General features: G+C 40.9%; 1 long non-coding RNA gene across 1 annotated transcript; it reads right to left on the bottom strand.

Moving 5' to 3' along the window:
• Positions 1-1,880: 1,880 nt before the first annotated feature.
• On the bottom strand, positions 1,881-2,777 carry LOC113465829. Its single transcript, XR_003390421.1, has 2 exons — positions 2,532-2,777; positions 1,881-1,918 (listed from the first exon to the last, which is right to left on the bottom strand). It is a non-coding gene; the product is annotated as an uncharacterized LOC113465829 (long non-coding RNA).
• Positions 2,778-5,314: the final 2,537 nt, after the last annotated feature.

The raw sequence follows: 5,314 nt of genomic DNA, 5'->3' as shown, positions 1-5,314 counted from the left end.
GGCTGACTATTAGCGATGGAATAATTGAAATAACTAGTGGGAGTCTCGCTAGGAGTCGTGTAAGCTGGTGACGAGACGGGCGCCATTTTGTATTCTTCGCCGCCATTTTGAACTGGATTTGTACTCGTTGGCAACGTTGCCACGGTGGTGCTCTCCTCCCCGCTCAGTTTGGCAAGTTTAGCGTTCAGTTTTTTGCTTCCCTTCTCGTGAATCTGATCGGGAGCGGACCACCGGCGTTTCTTCCTCTCAATCATTTCCCTATCCTTGCTCATCAGCTGGTTGAAGTGCTTCTCTAAGTCTTTCCGTTTGGCGGTCTTGGCTTGACTTGTGGCACAGGGTTTGCTAGGCGTTGACTTCTGACAGAGAGAGATACAAGTGTCCCCCACATTGAGCTGTTTGCAGACGAGGCCGTATTTGTTGTGCGTCTTGGTTGGGTGGTAGGAGCACCAGCCTTTGCTGATGACGTAGTAGGGTTGCTCGATCATCGACTCGTATTCAACCTGGGAACAGAGGAGAGGAAAGAGTTTATTAGTATCAGATTATCACATTTCATAGGAGTGACCGTGGCCACGTAGCTACTGGAGACATAAGATCTGACAATATGGTGATCCGGACTGGACACGGAAAGCAAAGTATCAGAAGATTATCACATTCCAATAAGTTGTGAAGCAATTTGCAGTCTCATCTTTGAATGATTTTGAGCTTCAGTATTTTTTATTTGAAAAGAACTATCTAAAGGTGTATTTATGTCCAAACATAGAGATCGACGGTCAACTCGACGGGCCACCGAACAACGCGACAAGGTGAATCCATGTTCTCGAGGTGGTGTGGACGGTTCAGTCGACTATGTGAGGACACACACCTTAAGAGTACCTAACGAATTCAAAATCTTTTTTTTTTTTTTCTTCTTCTTTTTGGCCAGGCTCTGTTCGTCTGTAGCATTTTTCATTCATGACTGCACCGACAACTTTTGTCCAAAAATTTCCGACTTGGGTCGAGGATTTTCTAGCTTAACTCCGTACACAAAAAGCTCACTCCAAGGCTTAATTCTTGTTGCCCTACGCACTCCCTGTAGGCCAGCCTACTTGGAGGATTTTCTAGCTTAACTCCGTACACAAAAAGCTCACTCCAAGGCTTAATTCTTATTGCCCTATGCACTCCCTGTAGGCCAGCCTAGTTGGAGGATTTTCTAGCTTAACTCCGTACACAAAAAGCTCACTCCAAGGCTTAATTCTTGTTGCCCTACAAGGGCTGGTTTGATCTTAAATTTTAAGTGCAGCAAAGAACAGACATATCTTTGCCATGGTGGTTTACAACCTCTGCTAAGGTCTTGTGGTCCCGAAATCGAAGAGAGAATGAAGCAATGAAGACAGGATAGGAGAAAGCCAGCCATTCTGAGAAAGAACATTATCCATTGAGGATAAAATCCGCCTCGGGCGGGAATCGAACCCTTCCCCCAATTCTTCCCCTAAACACAGAAAATTCCCCACAACTAGTCACTATCATCATTGACAACCAGTCTCAAAATCCCCGGCACCCCTCCAGCCCTCAACAGTCCAGCTTCTACCAAAAACGCCTCCCCAAAATATCCAACAATTCTTCCCCTAAACATCTTCCACAAAATATCCCCCCTTCCACCAAACAACGCCTCAACCTTCTCCACAAAATATCCCCCAATTTTTCCCCTCAACACACAAAAATTCCCCACAACTACTTAGTCACTCTCATCATCAACAACAGGTCTCAAAATCCCCAGCAATGCTCCAGGCCACAACAGTCTCACTTCCACCAAAAAGGCCTCCACAAAATATCCCTTAATTCCTCCCCTAAACACACAAAATTCCCCACAATACTACTGCAATAATTCTCACGACGCTCACCCAGGATTTTCTCTTCCAAAGAGGCCATTGTGGAAGTACTGATGAGGGGGATGAACAACCAAACATTTAAGTAGGTATTTAAAAATAAAAGGCCAGCTTTGATAGCTTGAAAAGAAACACATCTGAATTGTGCTGTTGGGGAAGTACTGAGAAAGAAATAATCAAACATTCAGGTATTTTAAAATGAACAGCCAACTTGGGTAATTATTCAGAAGGTACAATGAAGAAGAAGTCTCCTTTTTGAGTTTAACCTAGCCCTATAATAACACTGATCACTGCTCAAATTGTGACAGCTCCTTTTTGTAGCAATTTTCCATTGACATGACTTCTCAACATGTACCCCAACCTGGTTAACTTGAAAGGTAGCACACATACATTGTAAGTGCTTAGGCATGGATTTGATTTCCACCCAGGGTGAACTTCATTCTAAACAGATAAAGATTAATCTCAACTAGCTTTTGGGATAATAAGATATAAAACCTCCAGTTTTTTGGGGGGTATGTAGAACATCACATGATATTCATTGTCCAGTTCACTTCAGCAGTCCATTGGAGGGGGATTTTTCTGTGCTGTTTTTAGATACCCAGAACGTTTTCTCGTTAGACAAATTATATTTTCATAGGTAGGTAACACCAACATTAATTAACTTACCAAAACTAAAATCACAGGTAAAGACAGTGATAAAGAGCTGAAGAAACACCTTCCCTGAGTTGTGCTTAAAGTATTAGTTGAACTTTTGAAGAACAGGTACAAGAATGATTGAATTAAGAGATTAAACTAAAACTACACTGTAAAAAGATAATTTGTCAAACTTCCTAGGCAGTAGGTAGGTAAGGTAGATTTGGTAGATAGCCCAAAAAACACGACCCTCCCTTCTTTTTCCGTTTTTCCAAACAACCCTCTACAAAAACAAAATGTTTACACTTTTGAAAATCAGAAAAATTCAAAATTTCGCGGGCTCACTGTTGAATGCGCGTTAAATTTGTGCGCGTTAAAATTGTGACGTCACTATTCTAAGCCTCGTCCAGACGCTACGATTTTTCTTTAAATCAGATCAGATCCATAGATAAATATTATTTATTTACATATTCACAGTTTCCATTTTCCAAATTTCCAGGACACTGAAAACTTTTAATCTAGGTAGGTACCTACAGTACTCTTTTGCCCCCCCCCCCCCACAATGTTTCACCTAGGGCCCTCTGGGTTAACTGGGGAGGGGGAGTGGATGACCATATGGGGCCTTAAAGTAAAACTCCTACCCCCTCTGCACTGCAGGGCTTGTAAGGATGGGATATTATGTAGGTACAAATGGTACATGCCAGCCTACCTTTATCACATTATTGTCAAATCAAATATAGGAGACCTTGCTTGGACTGCTGGAGTAAAGAGACTTTTCAGTCCTATTTGGGTGGGATAAAGATGGTACCTATATACTATTCTATTCTACCTATTTCACATTATTGTCAAATCAAATATAGGAGACCTTGCTTGGACTGCTGGAGTAAAGAGACTTTTCAGTCCTATTTGGGTGGGATAAAGAAGGTATATACTATTCTATTCTACCTATCCTATTGGTCTAAGTGAGTTATCTAGTTGACTGAACCACTGGTCTATACATCATTTGCTTCTAAAGGCAGCACCTTGCCTTGTCATTGTAGCCAAATGTGTCTGTCTCTTGGTTTATTACGACCAGTTTTTTCTCTCCTCATTTTATTACAATTTTTTTTATTATCATAATCTATTTTAGGATTAAAACTGGCGGATATTTCGTTTTTTATATTTTTTCTAAAGGTCGAAGGTGAGTGAACTTCGTATACAGAGAGAGGATTATGCGGTCATGTTAGTCAGAGTTTAAAAATAATTAATTAGTGAGATTAAACCCAAATAAACAATAGTCATGGTTAGTCATATAAGGTTTTCGAGCCCAAAATACCATTACTTTATCGGGTTTTGAACTGCCAATGCCAGTTACCCACCAACAACTTTCCAACAGTTTTCTTTTTCCTAATTTCTTTCCTTGAGGAAAGTCTCATAAAGACTTTAATGCCAGTTAAACATCATAACTGCCAGCTAGGCAGGATTCTACAGCCAACCAGCTAGCGTGATAACTGCCACCCACCCAGTAGCATGCCAAGCTCAGAGCACCGTCTATGCCGGGAAAAAGTTCGTACATGAAAAAAAAGAATAAATTTGTATGAACGCCTGGAAACTGAATTGAGTATGCAATGTGTCACACATTATTCATATTGTCTCCCTTCGTCCCTTCCAAAAAGTAGAAAGGTTCTTATTGTAGGTATTTTTCCTTGCTTTTTTCCCTTACTCTGATCTATTTTAGTTCAGTGGTTAACGCGTTGGACTTTCGATCTGTAGGTCGGTGGTTCGATTCCAAGTCAAGTCGTAAAGTTCATCTACTTGTAATCATTGGGGAACGATATTTGTGACAAGCATTTAAGTATGTTTAAAACTATTCAAAATGCCTTCTTTTATTTTTGTTCAGTGAATTGTCCAATCAGAAGCCTAAATTATGGGGGGGAAACAGCCCGGGGGACATGTGCCCCACCTAAACAAGGCCCTGACTAAACACACACGTTGGAGTATTCAAACATGTTACATTCATAGAATAAATAATGCTATACATTTATACATTATAAATACATACATGGTACATAGAGTGTACAATGTACCTACTATGATGAATTGATGATACACAGTACATAATACGTACATACCATGATGATCATATTATGTACCTATCAGTGGCGTATCATGATCCTTTGACCTTTATGAAAGTTAGGGGAACACCATGCACTTCCCTTCCTCTTTAGAATTTATTTCTCACCTCCGCCACTACTTACCACTTACCGAAAATGTAGTAACTGATTATTCAACCTGAATTCTAAGATCACCAGCAGATCGGCATACTATATATATGGGTTTATAGCTTCCCCTTTTGCAAATTTCACCACACGACACTGGTGTCTATTACCTACCTCACATGTGATAATTGTATGGTATATTCATATGATCATTTACCAGTGATATGAGGTGCCTATTTTTACGCTAGGTATTACGATAGAGTCAGTGGTGTAGTTATATGAAGGGGTAGGGGGGGGATCTTCTGCACATTCTATGTTAGGATCAATAGACCACAGTTGCGCTTACTTAGGTGAGGTTTTAAAGAGAGCAGAGCCAGTCTAGTTAGCTTTGCTGGTAGCGCGTTTGCCTTGTAAGCGCTAGGCTGCGGGTTCGATTCCGGCCCGGGGCGGATTTTAACCTGATGGGATAATGTTCGTTCTAGGAACGGCTGACTTTCTTTTGTCCTGTCTTCCTTCTCTCGTCTCTTTCGGGACGATAAGACCTTAGCAGTTACAGTTCCCTCTATCAAACCTCTTACAAATCTGACAGTGAATCCCAAGTTAAATCGTATTTGTGAC

The sequence above is a fragment of the Diaphorina citri genome, unplaced genomic scaffold (assembly GCF_000475195.1).
Source record: "Diaphorina citri unplaced genomic scaffold, Diaci psyllid genome assembly version 1.1 scaffold167, whole genome shotgun sequence".
NCBI classification, from domain to species: domain Eukaryota; kingdom Metazoa; phylum Arthropoda; class Insecta; order Hemiptera; family Psyllidae; genus Diaphorina; species Diaphorina citri.
This window is presented reverse-complemented; position numbering and strand designations above follow the sequence as displayed.